Here is an 18,352-nt window from a genome sequence, read left to right on the forward strand (position 1 = left end):
TCCCATGGCTATCTTGACTATTCCTCTTCCCACCTTGTCTTCTGTGAAAATGCTATTCCCTTTTCTCACTTACTTTGTCTCCACAACATCTATTCCCAGCATACTATCCTTTCCAGGACATCAGAGATGTCCTCCTGCTTCAAAGAATGGTGTTTCCATTCCTCCACCATTGCCCCCACCCACATCTCCTCCATTTTCCAAACATCCACACTCACCCCATCTTCCTGCTGTCTTAACAGTGATAAAGTTTCTCTTGTCCTTACCTACTGCTCCACCAGTCTCTGCATCCAACAGATTATTCTCTGCAACTTCCGCCTTCTTCAAAGAAATCCTCTCTCCAAACATATCTTCATCTCCTCCACTCCGTTTTCCATAGGCATACCTCTCTTATTGTCCATTCATCCCTCTCCACTAATCTCCCTCCAGGCTCTTATCCTGGCAAGTGGCCAAAGTGCTACACCTGCCCGTTCACTTCCTCCCTCACCTGCATTCGGGGCCCCAAACAAATCTGCTGGGGTTGCCTATTCTATCCGGCCTCCTCTGCAGTGGTGAAACCTGTCATAATTTGGGGGATTGCTTCATTGAGGACGTCCATTCCATCCGACAAAAGCAGAATATCCCGGTGCTGAAACATTTTAATTCTGATCTCCATTCCTGTCCCGACAGGTCAAGGACCTTCTCTTGTGCCATGACAAGGTCAGCCTCAGGGTGCAGGAGCAACACCTCATATTCTGTCTGGGTAGCATCAAACCTGATGGCATGAATATTAATTTCTCTTTCCTGTAAAATAAATTTTCCCTCCTCTCCGTTCCCTCTTCTATTCGCCACTCTGTCCTCTTACCTCTTCTCACCTGCCTATCACCTCCCCCTGTGTTCCCTCCTCCTTCTCCCATGGTCCACTCCCCTCTCCTATCAGATTCCTTTCTTCTCTGCTCTTTACTTTTCTAACTCACCTGGCATCACCTATCACCTTCCAGCTAGTCCTCTTCTCCTTCCCCCACCTTTTCATTCAGGAGCCTTCCCTCTTCCTTTCCACTCCTGAAGAAGGGCCTTGGCCCAAAACGTCAACTTTTACTCTTTTTCATAGATGCTGCCTGACCTGCAGAGTTCCTCCAGCATTTTGTGTGTGTAGCTTTGGATTTCCAGCATCGGCAGAATTTCCCGTATCCATGATAAATTTGTTGCAAAACCATTTAAACTGTACTATCTTTGTTGCCTAGGAATCTGAATGAACATAAATGGAAAATTACTGTGCCAGTGTAAAGTGAAGTACATCTTCTTACAAAGGTACGCAGTTCTAAGCTTTTGAATGATTATTTATTTTATGCATAGTTTAAATATTCTGCTACAAACCTTTGAGAATTAGCCATCATTTGGGACTTGCTATTTTAAACAAAACCAATTACAAGCAGCCAGCTGGTGTGGAAACTTGCTCTGCATTGCCCGTTAAGGGGTTACAGTAGCTAATGAAAAAGTGTAGACAGGAACTGCATTGTAGCAAAGAGGTGGATAAATATTTTCTTCACAGATCCAATTAATGCTGCAATTATTGTAGACGTTTCACCAGTGGAAGGGGGGGGGGGAATCTCTACCGCGGTTTTCGTGCACATTCTGCATCAACAGGAAATGGAATTCTGTTCCGATGCTCTCCTGCCAAAAGTTACTTAAACAGATGATATCGAAGCAAGTAGCAGCAGAAGTGAGCCAGCTGTTTTACGTGGTTAGTCAGCCGGGCCTGCCCCTTCGCCGGGAGGTCCCTTCGCATGCACCACCACGCGCACCGGGTTAAGTCTGCGGAGCACCACTGAAATGATAACACTGCAAAGTCAGCTGACTGCAGTGTCACTGTGCTGCTGGTTTCTTCATGATCGCAACTGCCAGAGAGCTAGCTCTGACTGCTGCAGTTTTCCAGTCGCAGTGCGGCAAAGCAGACGCTGCAGCAGCCCACAAAGCTGCAATGGGATTAGTTTCACCTGTGCCGCCGGTCTGATGGGAGGAAAATATTATCGGGAGCGGAATAGGAAAAGAAACTGCCTGCTGGATTTACAGGTTAATTTTCCTGGCATGCAGTGCTTGCAGTTAAGCAGAGGGACCATGCAAGAGGTCTGTGTCCACAATGTGGCACGAGAGCCTAGGATAAAGGATGCCTTACCTCCCTGGCTCTTTATAAATATTCCCTGTACCATGCCGACATACCTGCAAGGGCGAGACAAAAGGATACAGTACTTTTCATCTACCGTCTGATCAAGGCCTTTTTGTTTTGCAAACCTCGCAGCCTGATGTTCCAGTTTTAACTGAGATCAGGGATCACAATAATAACACGGACTGACAACAGTTTCTGCCTCTTGCTTAGCACAAAACTCAAATTAGAGGCCAGGCTTGCTGACCTACTTCCCTTCAAATCATTGGTGGATGCAGGGCAGCAGCTATCTTGCACCAAGCATCACTGGCCATTGTGTGGAGAATCCCAGGGAATGCAGTGTCTGACTGCTGGAGCCTGTGGAAAATGGAGTTACTCACAGTTACACTATCTACTGCAGTTTTAAGCAGCTATAAAACCCCAGACCATCTGATTTTCAGTGTGGCTCTGCGGCAGCGTTTGGATTAAAATGTCTTTTAATACCTGTCTTTATCTGAGCTTCAACTACCGGAATTAGTATATTAATCTGCTCATTCTACCTGAAGGATTTAACAGAATAAATGGGATGCTGCTGAGGGAAAGAAATTATACCAGGATAACAAGAAGAAGCAGTGTATCATCACCTGGAATGCAACCGTTCGCTTGACTCTGTAACCCTGATTGTATCTTTGCATATTTCTGTCTCAAGTTCAGAAGCTCCAGCCAAGGCCAGGATGTCTTATCTAATGAGCCAAAAAAAATTACAGTCAGTGATGGTTGCATTAGGAGACAGTAGCACGTTTATGTTGCTGCCAATTTGATGCATATCAGCATAGCCCCTCAAGGGACAGTTCTACAAAGGGGGACAGAGGATTGCTATTGAAGGAATCAAAAAAAAAATGTAAGTCTCATGGAGAGTCTGCAGTGCAAAATGCCACAGAAACCCTTCGCACATAGCAATTCCAGCAGACACTTGCAACTGAATAATTCATGGATTAAATCATCCCGGATTCACCTTTTTGGATAGGTTGGTATGATTGGAATTTTGTATATATGTAGAAAAATTCATACATAAATTTTCAATTTGGATCTGACAGGCTGTCAAAATGTGGGTGCTTTGTATGCAAAAATATCCTTCTAATCATGTGGTAATAAGACTGCGAGGATTGCACTTCCATCATGAGGCTGTATTCAGTGAAAGTTCAGCATATTAATGATGATAGAAGCAAATTCATAATCTTGATGGCTTTTACCTTTACTCTGTTTTTCCCCATTTAATTGTACTGCTTCGGAACTCCGCATAATTTGGAAATCTTATCCATTTTTCAAAGCTGTTGCTATGTCAGGATCAACTCTCCTCTTCGGTAATACGTAAGCCCTCTTCTGATATTGTGTCGGTGTAAGTCAAGTACACAGAGCTACGCAGTTTAAATGCAGTGACTTTAACCCAATGGCTGATTCTGAGCCAAAAATAAAGATCCTTAAAAAGACCGGAGCACAGCGTTCACTTCAGCACTCAGTGCAGACTGTATTGCTGATTCCATTGTTCCCGGGGAATCCCACTTATATGTATGCGCAGAGGATGAGGACTATGTAGATGGCAAAGAAGACTATCAAGCTGTGCAGGTTTTGCCCGTTTTCTAACCTTCCAGAACTACAGTCCTGGCAATTTTCATTGAGAGAAGTGTTAATTGAAATCAGCATTTGTAGAATCGTCTACAAAATATACTCACACCTGTCTAGAAAGCTCCTGGTTCGTAATTTATCATCATAAAAGCTATATAGAAGTCACGGACAGAAAATGAAAACAATTACTAACATAACGGTAAGAGGGTTTCTTTTATCCACAAAGCTCTAAGTAAATATCCCTAATGTTAGGCATTGTTTTCAGTCCTGCTGTTTCCACTGTTGTCATTTGCTACAAGGTAACTGATTTATTAAGTTCTAAACAGTCCAGTCTTCAGAGAATAAAAATCTTTCAGAATGATTTTGTATTTAAAAATCTCGATAATTGAACACACTGCATTGCATCTAATGCAAAACTGAACAGATATGCATCTTAAGATAATCATAATATTTAAATCACAATATTTCTAGACTGGCGCTATATTGCTTTTCTCGATGAAATAGAACAAATCCAGTGCAAATCCCTACCACGCTATTAGATTTTACATTTGAATCCCATCAGTCTTCTCACAGTAGAAAGAAAAGCACTTTGCCACAGCATCAGTGGTTCAGTACATACGTATGCAGTGTCTAGCTTTAAAAATAGATCTTAGACCAGCAGTAAAACACCCAAATATTCTACTGCATAAATCAGGGTGTTAAATCTCAACACAGATAATTTTATAAAGTATCATCTATAATAAAACTGGATAAAATGCATAATACGGTTGAAACATAATTCCGAACAAAACAGGGAAGCAAATTACATCACTGAAATTTATTTTTCGACCTTTGTTGGCAAAGTTTCAATTTCAAGTTTGCATTTTCACTGATGAATTTGATAACAAAAATTTACATGAATTTGTAAATCTAAACTGCTTCAGTAGAAATCATTAACAATATTATGCAAATTGTTGCAGGTTAAATATGCAAATTCTATTTTGTGAAAATGTGTATTGATTTATGGGATGCGGCCATCATTTTATTGTCCATTCATAATTGTGCTTAACTAAAAAGGCAGTTAAAGAGTCAACCGTATTGAGGGTCTGGAGTCACATACAGGCCAGCTTGGGCAAGGATGGCAAATTCTCTTCCATCAATGACATTATGGAAGCACCCTGGTGTTTTCACATTTATCGAGTGGAGATAGCCATTTTCTTTCCAAATTGCAGATTTATTTAGTTAATTTAAGTTCCCCAGCTGCCTTGACAGTATACACCTCCAGATCGATTGTCCAGATCTCTGGTTGTTAATCCAGTAATTTAACTACAAAGCTACCAGGTATTTGTGTGCATTCAGTATGTGCTCATAAGAGTGAAAAGGCTGACTGGTGCGCCCTCTTTAAACTTTAACCTGCTGCTTGGCACTTCAGCTCACAATACCATTTTTATTGATTCTGTTGGTTTTGTACTTACATCATTCAATATATGAAGGAGCAATATAGAACTGTAGCACTGTGTAACATTGGAACTGTTGGATTCCTTCACTGTTTCTGTGCCATATCTTGGAGGAACTGCTTATCCCAATTCCTTTGCCTCTATCCTATACCGTGTGAGTCCTTTTCTCTCTCAGCTATTTATTCTTTGTGCATGTTTGCAAGAAATCCGTGTTTACGGAGGTCCTTCAGCTAAAAAATCGCTAGGTGGAACAGCAAGTATAATAGCTGGTCATGGAGTCATGGAAGGAGATTTGGAATGAGGTTTAATATCAGGGCACATGCCGTGAAATTTGTTGACTTTGAGGCAGCAGTACAATGCAATACACAATAATAGAGTTTTAAAAAACTGTGATTTACAGTAAGTATAAATATATATAGTTAAATTAAATAAATAGTGCAAAACTAGAAATAAAAATAGTAGTGAGGTAGTGTTCACGGGTTCAACATCCATTCAGAAATCAGATGGCAGAGAGGAAGAAGCTGGCCCTGAATCACTGACCGTGCGCCTTCAGGCTTCTGTACCTCCTTCCTGATGGTAGCAATGGGAACAAGGCATGAGCTGGCTGATAGGAGCACTTAATGATGGACACCACCATTTTGAGGCATCGCTCCTTGAAGATGTCCTGGATACCGTAGAAGCTCGTGTTGATGATGGAGCGGACTGCGTTTACAAGTCTCTGCTGCTTACTTCGATCTCGTAGCCGCCCCCCCCCCCAACCAGATGGTGATGCAGCTAGTTAGATTGCTCTCCATGGTACATCTGTAATTGGGACAGGAGATTGTTGCCGAACAGTTTGACTTGGTGAATTGACGAAACCAGTTGGTATTAGGGCAATTCTTATGGCAGGCTCAAGAACAGCCACACTTGCGACAGAGTCCAAAGAAGCAATGGAGATCCAGGATTTTTACTCCAAACTCCTGAATGCATGCCCCTTGATAAACTCAAAGTTAATGCTTAGGCTTTTAGCCAGTTGGACTTTCCAGAGTTGTCATTGAAACAACTCTATCTGTGAATATAGTGGATTTCAGTTAACAGGTCCATTGGTTAATTGGGAAGTCACTTATTTGGGACAACTCCTAAAGAACAAAAACTAATCAAGAAAATAGCCAGGATTTCCTTCATTTATTTGATACACAATGCCACTTAGTTGGGACAGGAGATTGTTGCTGAACAGTTTCTAACTAACGTCAGTCACGTGTACTTGTGTGGCTGTTAGATACTACACTGTGCTTATAGCAAACCGTTTTTAAATATCAGATGCCTTCAAAAAGCAGTGATTTTTGTTACTGATAATTGGCGAGAAATAAGCAGCAAGACAATTCGGAACTGTCTTGTTCACTGCAGTTTCAAGCATTCAAGCTTGGAGATGGCAGAAGCAGTCGAGAGTGAAAATGAAACAGGGTCACTACTTCATCAAATTGGGAGCTGTGAAAAATTTGAAGGTATCAACAATCATCTTGAATGTTACAATGAAAATGACTCTTTTTGATTGTTTTTGGAGCTATACCAAATCTTCTCAGATCCTGAATGAAGTGCAGGAATGAGTTACTGAGAACTCGAGCATAGAGATAGATTTTATGTAGTATCCCAGAGGAGGATAACACAAAGAGACAAGGACATACATTAATTCTTTCTTCATTAATGCTGATTGACCTGCGTTTGAAAAAGTAAACTGTAAATACCTGTAAATGTTGGAAATCTGAAACAAAAACAGAAAATGCTGATAACACCTAGTAGATCAGGCAGCTTCAGAGGAAAGGTTATTGGTATGAAAAGTTTCTCTCTCCACAGATGCTACCTGTCTGGTATTTTCTCTGCCTCTTTAAGTGATTCCGGCATTTTAGTTTTCTGGCTGTTTCATATTTTTGACTTCCACTGTTCTTTTGTTGCAATAGTCATACCTGGGGGTATTAATATCACAAACAGAGGTTTCAACCTCCAGTGGCATGAGTAAGAGGTGCCCTCAATGTTAATGACAGGGGGTAGGTCTTTGAGATAGGGAATATCTCGTGAATCTAAGGACAAGGTCTATCAGCACATAGTTGAGATTGGTCTGGATAAGTTTTCACATTATATATCAATGACTTGGATGACAGAAATGATAGTTTAATGGTCATTTTTCAGAAAGGTGGGGGGTGGAGCAGATTGTTTTGAAGAAGGAGGGAGCCAGCAAAGGAGTTAGACAGATTAGGAGAATGGGTAAGGGACTGGCAGATGGAATACACTGAAGGGAAGTTTATGGCCATGCACTTTGATAGAAGGAAAAAAGTCATATTCTATTTTCTAAATAGGTAGAAAATTCAGAAAGCAGAGGTGCAAAAGGTCTTGGGAATCTTCATGCAGAACTCGCTGAAGGTTAACTTGCTGTTGAATCGATGGTAAGGAAGGCAAATGCAATGCTGGTATTCATTTTGAGAAGACTAGAATATGAAAGCAAGGACGTAATGCTGAAGCTTTATAAAACACTGGAGTATTCTGAGCAGTTTTGAGGCCCTTATCTAAGAAAGGATGTGCTGGCATTGGAGAGGGTACAGAGGAGGTTCACAAGAATGATTCTGGGAATGAAAGGGTTAGCATATATGAGGAGTGTTTGATGGCTCTGGGCCTGTCTAAGTAGGCAGCCAGCTGGGTCCTACATTTTTTTCAGAAACTAGAGCGAAGACTATTTACAGAGAACTGGGATTTTTCAAAATGTCATGGAGGCAGCAAGTTACAACCAACAAGAGAGAAATAAATTGTAAAACAATACAAAACTAGCCACATATGGAGCTTGGGACTGGAGCCTCTCTGGTAGTTTCTAATTATTGATACTTGTTATGCCCCAGTAGAAAAATCATGATGGCTTCAAAATTCAGAGTACAGCAGCTTAACGAAGAGATTTAAAGATCTGCCTCCTTCCTGTTTTGCTGGACATTAGTTCACAGAGAACAGTGTGTGTGTATATATATATATATCCTCACTAAATATACATTGTATCATTAATATAAAGCCTAATATAAAATCCTAAACTTTGAACACAATGTACTATAGTTTCAGTATGGTTCTATAAAGCTTGGGAAATTTAAGCTAATCTTTTCTTCTTCCACCTTAATGTAACCTTATCATAATTATAATGTAACCATACCATATTATAATGTAACCTTACCATCACAGAGACTGTTCAATTTCATTGGTTTAACATTATCTATCCCAGTCCCTTTCCATCCATTTTGCCACTGAGGTCTTTATCCAGATTGATGACAAAGAAACCCAAGGTAAAACTTTTAAAATCTTCTGGTTTTCACACAGCAATAAATAAGAGGTAAGGGGTAATCTAAATAGTCATTGCTATTCTGTGTGCGTCTGTTTGCATTCATACACCACTGTTTGAGATTCTTAAAGCATTTCACATCCAAGGAAGTAATTTTGAATTACAGTCATTGTAACATTAAAAATAAATCAACAGGAATTTTATACACAGTGAGCTCTATATGTGGCATTCTGATATTAATCCGATCATCTTTTTTTATAATAGTGTTGAAGGGAGGAATACTTATTCAATAAATCACAAGGGATGGTGTTCATGCTCCATGAAATGGTGCATTAAGGTCTTTAATATTTGTTTTGAGAACAAAGACGAACCTTGAATTAGAATCTCTTCTTTGAAAGACAGCACCTCCAAACTGCATTGGAGTGTCAGGCTGGAATTCTGTTCTCAGGTCTTTGGAGAGATAATTGCTGCAAAAGTAAGAACATTACCCAAATGCCACAAGTTAAGTTAAGCTTCACTAAAATGGTACAGTGTACCTGCTGAGATGGTTTCTTTTCTCCTGCAGAACATTGGTATTCATCACAAATTAAATAAATATATTGACTGACTGGCTCAGAGCGATGCTAGTTCGTTTTATGTCATTGTTCTACATCCAAAGCTTCCCTGGATTCCATTTACACATTGGAGAAATTGTATCACATGCATTCACTGGTATTGTGCCCTAGTTGCTCTTTTGAATGGAGATGCTGGAGTCTCAACCTATGAAAACATCCCACAATCATATACTGCCGCAGGATTGTAACTTATCTGTCAAAAAGCTGATATTGAAGCCAATGCAAGGTACTTAAAAAAGGCAGGAATATAAAGTCTTCTCTCTTTTCATCCATATCAAACCCTATGCTTCAGTATCCTCACTATCTGCTTAAGCTGAATCAAGCTTCGCTAAAACTTACATTCAAACAGTATCATGTACCCGCTAAAATGGTTTATTTTCTCCTGAAGAACATTCACAATCATCACCACTTTTACCTTCATCGTTTTAGATACCTGTCCCCATGCTTACATGATGCCTCTTACACTTGGTGAATTGACAAACCTGGTTGGTATTAGGGCAATTCCTGTGGCAGGCTCAAGAATGACCCCACTAGAGACAGAATCTGAAGAAACAATTGAGATCCAGGATTATTACTCCAAAATCCTGAATGCATGCCCCTTGATAAGCTCAAAAGTAATGCTTAGGTGTTTACTTTTAGCCAGTTGGAATTTCCAGAATTGAAACAACTCTATCTGTGAATATAGTGGATTTCAGTTAACAGGGCCATTGGTTAATTGGGAAAGTCACTTATTTGGGACAACTCCTAAAGAACAAAAATTAATCAAGAAAATAGCCTGGATTTCCTTCATTTATTCGATACACGATGCCACTTAATTGGGACAGGAGATTGTTGCTGAACAGTTTCTAACTAACGTCAGTCACGTGTACTTGTATGACTGTTAGATACTACACTGTGCTTATAGCAAACCGTTTTTAAATATCAGGTGCGTGCATTTGCCTTCATAAGCAGTAATTTTTGTTACTGATAGTTGGCGAGAAATAAGCAGTAAGACAATTCGGAACTGTCATGTTAACCGCAGTTTCAAACATTCAAGCTTGGAGACAGCTGAAACAGCCGGGAGTGAAAATGAAACAGGGTCACTACTTCATCAAGTTAGGAGCTGTGAAGAATTTGAAGGTATCAACAATCATCTTGAATGTTATAATGAAAATGAGGATTTAGGGGATGCAATTGTATGAAAGCAGTCCATTATCTGCACTGCTTTTGTTCATTTACAGTCAATCAAAAGAATACGGCTGTGTACACTGGATGAATTCCTCCATCAATAACTAATAGGAACTAATACACAGTTTTATATATAGTACTGCCAGTGTTCTAATTTGTTCTGTACTTTATTTAAATACATGATTTGTTAGTTAAACTGTAACTTCCAAAATGCCCGCTTCGCTGCCGCTGCTACTGTGTGGTAACTGGAATCTCCGGAGCTGAAGGCCCTGAAATCCTCAGCTTTGCGTGTTTCAGCGGCCGGGGGAAGATCAAAGGCACTGGGCAGAGGATGGCTCTCCGGAGGCTGTATCAGAGAGGCTGGTTGGAAGCTCGGAGTTTTCGGACGGATGGACTCAGTGTCGCTGGGGTTGGCTGCTTCCAAGGTATAGGCAAGTTGACAGTGCCTGGAGGTTTATGGCAGGGAGTTTCTCCCTTTTCCTACCTGTTATCGGGGACTCAGGAGTCGATCGACTCGGGACTTTGAGACTTTTTTTTTACTGTGCCCATGGTCTGTTCTTCATCAAATTATGGTATTGCTTTGCACTGCTATAACTATATGTTATAATTATGTGGTTCTGTCAGTGTTAGTCTTTGGTCTGTCCTGTTTTCTGTGATATCACTGCAGAGAAACATTGTATCATTTCTTAATGCATGTATGCATTTCTAAATAACAATAAAAGAGGACTGAGTGTTCTCATTATCTAATTTGTCTTTTTTATACTTTTTTAACTATTTCCAGGAAATTTTGGCTAATTGGGGCAACCCCTTATTTGGGCTAAAATGTACTGGTCCTGATGTGTCCCAATTAACTGGAATGCACTGTATACCAGCAGATTTAGAATATTGAGATTTGAATACAAGCACCACAACAAAATGTCAAGGTCTAGCCTTACATTCCAGCACTAGTGTATTGCTGCATTCTGAAAGGTTCTGTCTTACAAATGAGTGACCATATCTATCCTCTATTGAACGCAGAAGTTCATTTCCTGACTCAACAGTTTTTTTAATATATGTATATAACTTTATTTTGTAATACTTCTGAATAAAGTATTTTTGGAGAAAAAAAAGCAGTACCAAATAGCAGATAGCTGACCAAATGTCAACACCCAATAATATCCCCCAAAATTTTACAAAAATATTTTGTGGAATTTGGTAGTCGTTTTTCCTATATTATTACTGATAACATATCAGATAGATTTAATTGGCTATAAAGCTCATTAGGCCATCTGGCAATATAAAAAGTACAAATTTAAAACTGTGGCTTTAATTTTTAAAACTCCCTTTATAGCCCATCTTCTGATCAAGCTTTCAATAATCACAATTGTCCCAAATAGGTCTTTAGAAAACATCTTTTTATTTGCAGCATTTTCAAAATTCACTCCTTTTTTGTACATGCAACTATAAGTAAAAGTCTTGTCTAATTTATTCACCAAGCAAAATATGGACTGTGTGCAAGTCCAAGGAATAATGATATTATCATAACGTATAACTGACTAGAATATCCTTCTGTGCCAATGGTGTCATATTACCGAAAACTAACAATTTAGGATTTTTTTTAACCAAACCTTCCATACATTGTCAGGAAAATATCTGTACAGAACAGCAATATAGTTTTCACAAGGGGACAACAGAATGATTTATTTTCAGGATTCAAGATTGTTTAATGTCATTTCTAATAAGAATAAAGGAGAACAAATTAATTGTTACTCTGGATCCGATGCAGCATATAAGAGCACAATAATAAAAAACACAAGAAATGTAAATACTTGAGATAACTTATATATGGAGACTGATTATATATGTACACAAAGTGAGGCTAGGTATCACATACAAGAGAAAACCTGCAGATGCTGGAACTCCAAGCAACACACACAAAATGCTGGAGGAACTCAGCAGATCAGGCAGCATCTATGGAAAAGAGTAAATCATGAAGGGTCTTGACCTGAAATGTCAACTGTTTAACCTTTTCCATAGATGCTGCCTGATCTGCTGTGTTCCTGCAGCATTTTGTGTGTGTTACCAGGTACGGGAGTGTCTGTACATAAGGTGACCCTAAAGAGAAATGATAACGTTGCAGTGGTGGATTTGGGGGGGCGTGGTGGGGTGGGTTAGTGGCTGGAGGTGTTGATCAGCCTTACTGCTTAGAGTAAGTAATTGTTTTTGAGTCTCATGGTCCTGATGTGGATGCTTGTAGCCTCCTCCCTGAAAGAAGAGGGACAAACAGTCCATGAGCAGGGTAGGACCCTTCATGATAGTGCTGGCATTTTTCTGGCACTTTGCTGTACATATGTCCTTGAGGGTGGGTAGGCTAGTGCCAGTGATATTTTGGCCAGTTTTGACTACCCGTTGAAAAGCCTTCCTGTTTGTCACAATGCAGTTTCCATACCATGTAGTAATGTAATATGTTAGCGTACTCTCTGCTGTCTATCTTAGAAGGTCATAAGTATTGATGTGAATTATTGGAAATATTTGGAGACTTTTCTAATGTTCGAAAAGTGGATGAAGTTTGAATCGTTACTTTTAATATATTCTAAACCAGTTCATTTCATCATTGCCTCATTGGATGCATAGGAAATTAGTAACATTTTTTAATCCTTATCCTGGGAAGTATTTCCAGACTATACTCAAAGTGTCAGTGTCCAATGGCCAGGTGTAGACCTGTCCGTGGCAAGGGATCTTTCAGACCTCCAGACTCATTCAGCCGTAATTGATATTCAGTATTTAAGGTATCTGTTACTGCTGAATAATCAGTAATGATGCATGAATACAGGAATGGTAAATGTCCCCCTTTTTCCTTCAGTTCTTATTTAGGTTCCTCATTGTCAATATTATTCTCCTTCCTGTAAGGGCACAAAGTAATGGACGTAAACATCTAGGTTTTTAGTGAGCACTGTTGCTTTAGTTATTAAGGTAATAAAAGAACATTAGGATCCAAAAATACTGGAGTTTACAATTCAGAAAAAAGCACAAGAGCATCTGGTTCAGCTTTTTGGTTTCAAGTTGCGTACCTTCTCCACAAGGTGTTTCATGTGTGAGTACTCTATTCGACCAGGGAGTGCCGAACCTGACCCTGTTCACTACCAGCTTCCACACGCGGTCACCAGAGGTCACTGACACAATCACAAAAATGCGTTCCAGCTGTAGTCCATGCATCCCAGCCCAGCTCTGAACTGAGCCTAAGAGCAACTGTAAAGTTTTTTATAACTGATATTAGCCAACTGTTACATCTTAGGGTCATGCACAGCAGAAGATATATATGTGGTCACTAAGTTATAAAGATAGATGGCCAAAGGACTGCCAGGTGCAAACATAGTTTTATGAATAATGAATAGTATCAAGTAAAATTTAAGTAAATAAGGATTATTTCTAAATGTTTACTAATTTTACAATACTAGAAATGTTGGCAGCAGTAAAACCTGTGTTGTTTTGAGATGTTTCCCAGAATGGTAGGACCAGTGATAAGAATTAGAAGGTTTTCCCAGTTATGTTGTACAGAAGGATTTTATGAGACAGAGAGAAGAACTAGAACAATTCATTCGTTTTCAGAGCCTGCAGAGAGACTTGGACCATCTGGAAAAATGGGCTGAAAAATGGCAGATGGAGTTTAATACAGAAAAGTGTGAGGTATTGCACGTTGGAAGGACAAACCAACGTAGAACATACAGGGTTAATGGTAAGGCACTGAGGAGTGCAGTGGAACAGAGGGATCTGGGAATACAGATACAAAATTCCCTAAAAGTGTCGTCATAGGTAGATAGGGTCATAAAGAAAGCTTTTGGTACATTGGCCTTTATTAATCGAAGTATTAAGTATAAGAGCTGGAACGTTATGATGAGGTTGTATAAGGCATTGGTGAGGCCGAATCTGAAGTATTGTGTTCAGTTTTGGTCACCAAATTACAGAAAGGATATAAATAAGGTTGAAAGAGTGCAGAGAAGGTTTACAAGGATGTTGCGGGGACTTGAGAAACTCAGTTACAGAGAAAGGTTGAATAGGTTAGGACTTTATTCCCTGGAGCGTAGAAGAATGAGGGGAGATTTGATAGAGGTATATAAAATTATGATGGGTATAGATAGAGTGAATGCAAGCAGGCTTTTTCCACTGAGACAAGGGGAGAAAAAAACCAGAGGACATGGGTTAAGGGTGAGGGGGGTAAAGTTTAAAGGGAACATTGGGGGGGCTTCTTCACATAGAGAGTGGTGGGAGTATGGAATGAGCTGCCAGACGAGGTGGTGAATGCGGGTTCTTTTTTAACATTTAAGAATAAATTGGACAGATACATGGATGGGAGGTGTATGGAGGGATATGGTCCGTGTGCAGGTCAGTGGGACTAGGCAGAAAATGGTTCGGCACAGCCAAGAAGGGCCAAAGGGCCTGTTTCTGTGCTGTAGTTTCTATGGTTCTATGGTTCTATGGTGCAGAAAAAGTTTCTTTTCAAAATTTCATAGATGTCATGAAAAACCAAGAATTTCAGTTCTTGTCTCAGTGAACCCCACTACTGGTTTGAGGACATATTTCCCAAGCAGAGATTGACATAATCCTGTGGTAAGTGACTCATCTCCTAACACCCTAAGGCAGCCTTTCTCAACCTTTTTGCCCTGGAGGGACATTCAAAATAACTTTCAGGTCTCAGGGAACTCCTGCATAAAAGTTATTATATCTACAGGTCACAGTACGTTAGTGTGATCAGTAAGTTGTAGATATAAAAAATCCAAAAATAATTGTCAATGCTCTTTTGAGTAGAGGAAGAATTTTTAGCCAACATTTCCTGAAAAAAACAGGTAGTTAAGCTTAGCTTACCTTTCTTGAAACCAATCTCTTTCTTTCTCTGTCATAAATTTTAAAAACTCATAGGGCAAACATAATAAATTTCTGTTAGTTAACTGGCTTAAGCCAAAATGGAATTAAATTGTTCTAAAGGTAGGCTCGGTAGATTTAATTTAAACAAAGCTTGTGAATTGATCTTAATTAATGCTATTTTCAACATGAAGATTTATCGACAATGTTGAATCATGAAGTTACTACAAACCATAAACCAAAGTAGTATGAATGAAAATATAGCCTAAGACACAATTTTACACAAGAATTTGAAAAAACATTTTCTTACTAAGTGACATGATCAGGCTCAAATATAAGCCCAGCATGTGAGACATGTGCTTGCTTTTTGCTGCACAAATACTCAGTTCTGGGTCGAACTTGAGATAAGTACACATGAATTTCACCTTCAACTAAAATGAGACAATGTCTATCCTTGCTCTTGATGCTTGTTAAATGGAAAAAAAGCTTGCTCAACATGTAAGTTGAAAACTGCAGCAAAATGTTCATTGTTTTCCTATGAATGGCAGGATAGCCTTCTTTCACAGAAATCCAGAACTTGTCCAGGGGCAGGTCAGTAAATCTCATTTTGAATGCATGATCAGAGTGCAGCTCACAAAGTTCTTCCTCTTCTCTCAAAGTCGAGTTCTCAGGCTGAGCAGAAGATTCAGAGAAAGGGTCCTTCACCCAGTCATACCCTTGTTGAAAGGGAGAAAAAGTACTGTTCAATTTTGTTCTTCCAGGTGGATTTCAATAAGACTTGAGACTTTCTGATATCTCAAGCCAAAGCAACAGTGGAAACATTTCAAGAATTCCTTTTGCAAACATAATTTTTCCAATGATTCAGTTTCCTTTTAAATCCAAGAATCTTGTCACTTGAAGTCAAAACATTTTTTGCAAGGCCTTGCAGAGATTCGTTCAACTGGTTCATATGAAGAAAAATATCTGGTTCACATGCTGAAAAATTTCGGCAGCCAGTCTTCATCTTCAAAGAACTCAGCAAAATCTGGCCTACTATTTTCTTGAATGTACTTCTGCAATTCACCTTTCAGTTCAAACACCATATTGAGAACTCTTCCGCTGCTAAGCCATCGGATTTCTGTATGTAGCAGGAGACTGATGTGCTCTTTGTCCAAGTTTTCACACAGTTTTTTAAACAATCTCGAGTGAACTGGTCTTTGTTTAATAAAGTTAACTATTTTTGTAGCATCATCCAGAATATTTTTCATTTCATCTCCAAGAGTTCCTCATCAACCTACCGTCCTATCGTCCCTGCGATACAGCGCTCACCCATTATCAACGGCCTCCACCATCTCGCGTCAAAAACTGAGATTGGACGTAACCAAATAAACACGGCCCTACGGCGCACTGCCACACTGGGCTGAGAGGCCGCTAACGAGATTGCTAACAGAGCTGCTTGGTCACTGACCAGCACGAGCGCTAGTATTGCATGTTGCGCCAAGTTTAAAAAATGATGTTTAATTGTTTAAATCACAATTTCTCGCAGTGAACCCCGGTTGAGCAAACCTGCCCTGAGGCCTTGCCACCAAACGCAAGGAACCAACCAAGAGTATGATTGGCATACTTCCCTCTTGCCCAGATAGCTGCAGCTCCAATAACACTCTAGAAGCTCGACACCACCAAGGTTACAGGAGTCCTGCTTGATTGGCGCTATATCCACCTCCCTCAGTATTTAGTTCCTTTTCCCGCCACTGTAATGAGCACCGTCTGAAAAGTACTTGGTAGTAATTCACTCAGGCTACTATGACAGTAGTTTCCATACTTCTAACCTACACCACCAAAAAGACAAGGGCAGCAGATGCACAGGAACACCATCACGTGAAGATGGTATTCCGTGTTCCTCACCATTCTGTCTTGCAAATATATTATCTTTCCTTTATCATTTCTGAGTCCAAATCCTGGAACTCCTTACCTCACGGCACTGTGGGAGTACCTTCAGCAACTGACTGGAGTGTTCCTTGAAAGTCCATCTTCTCAAGGATAACTGAAGATTGATTAATTGATTGATTGATTGATTGAGATATAGTGTGGAGTGGGCCCTTCAAGCCACAGTGCCCAGCAATGCCCCAGTTTAATCCTAGCCTAATCACGGAACAATTCCACAATGATCAATTAACGTACCAACCGGCACATCTTCTGATTGTGGTAGGAAACCGTAGCACCCGGAAGAAACCCGCACGGTCATAGGGTGAATGTACAAACTCCTTACAGACAGTGGCCGGCATTGAACCTGGCTCACCGGTATTGTAAAGCCTTTTGCTAACCACTGTTCTACCAGATGTGCATTGAATGATGTCCTCTCACTAGAGCTGTGAGGGACTAGCACTAAATGCTGCACCATTGGTCTAGCTTGGATAAATGGATGACTCTTTCCATGATCTAGTACAAGCTTGATGGGCCAAACAGCAATCTTCAGTGCTGAATTATCCCTTGACGTTGACATTGAGAAATTTGCCTTCACATAGAACAGGACTAAAGTGAAGTGAATTGCAGCTGACATTGTAAAGTCTTTATCTAATAAATGTTCCAATAATAGGCATATGAAATAATATCCAATTAGGGATTCAAATCAAACTACCGGTTTATAACAGCTTTTTAAGTGCTATTCAAATTATCTAGTAATTAAAGTTAAATATTTCTGAATTATTAGTAGAAGGCAGTTGTTTGAAGACAGCAGCAGTTTGATATTGTATTACCCATTTAGCACTCTTGGGATTTCTAATGGAATATTTATTATCTACAAAAGTTAGAGATCTGGAGGTATTTTTAAAGTCTGGAAAGACATATAACAAATACTAAGATGTAATTGCTGAATAAGCTAAGCAGTGAAATACATTGCATGGATATTTAGTATTCTAGACAACCCAGTGACATGTTGGGGCACCCTATCCTGGAGTCGTGCGGCCCTGGCCTGATCCGATTCTTGTTCTCTCCTCCTTCTGTGCCTATTGTTGTCATTTCGGAGACGTGCATGCCTGTCCTCCTCTGTCTTGTATTCTCTCATCTTTTTTGTCCTGACTCTTTGATCCTGGAGTCGTGCGGCCCCGGCCTCATTGAATTCTTGTTCTCTCCCTCTCCTTGCCACTTCCCAATGACCTTTGGCATCATCTCTTGACCATAATGTCCTCCTTCTCTTTCCACATGGCATAATTAGGCTGACCATATCTTTTTACCCAAATGCTTGATAGAAGATACGAAGCAGTAACACCAAAGCCTCCAG

General features: G+C 39.9%; 1 long non-coding RNA gene across 1 annotated transcript in view; it reads left to right on the forward strand.

The window, feature by feature from the left end:
* The first annotated feature begins 1,859 nt into the window (after positions 1-1,859).
* Positions 1,860-18,352, forward strand: part of LOC134358018 (uncharacterized) — a 44,522-nt gene continuing 28,029 nt past the window's right edge. Inside the window, exon 1 of the long non-coding RNA XR_010020775.1 lies at positions 1,860-3,944. This is a non-coding gene — a long non-coding RNA (uncharacterized LOC134358018). The remainder of the gene's footprint in view (positions 3,945-18,352) is intronic.

This window comes from Mobula hypostoma, chromosome 17 (genome assembly GCF_963921235.1).
Source record: "Mobula hypostoma chromosome 17, sMobHyp1.1, whole genome shotgun sequence".
Lineage (NCBI taxonomy): Eukaryota > Metazoa > Chordata > Chondrichthyes > Myliobatiformes > Myliobatidae > Mobula > Mobula hypostoma.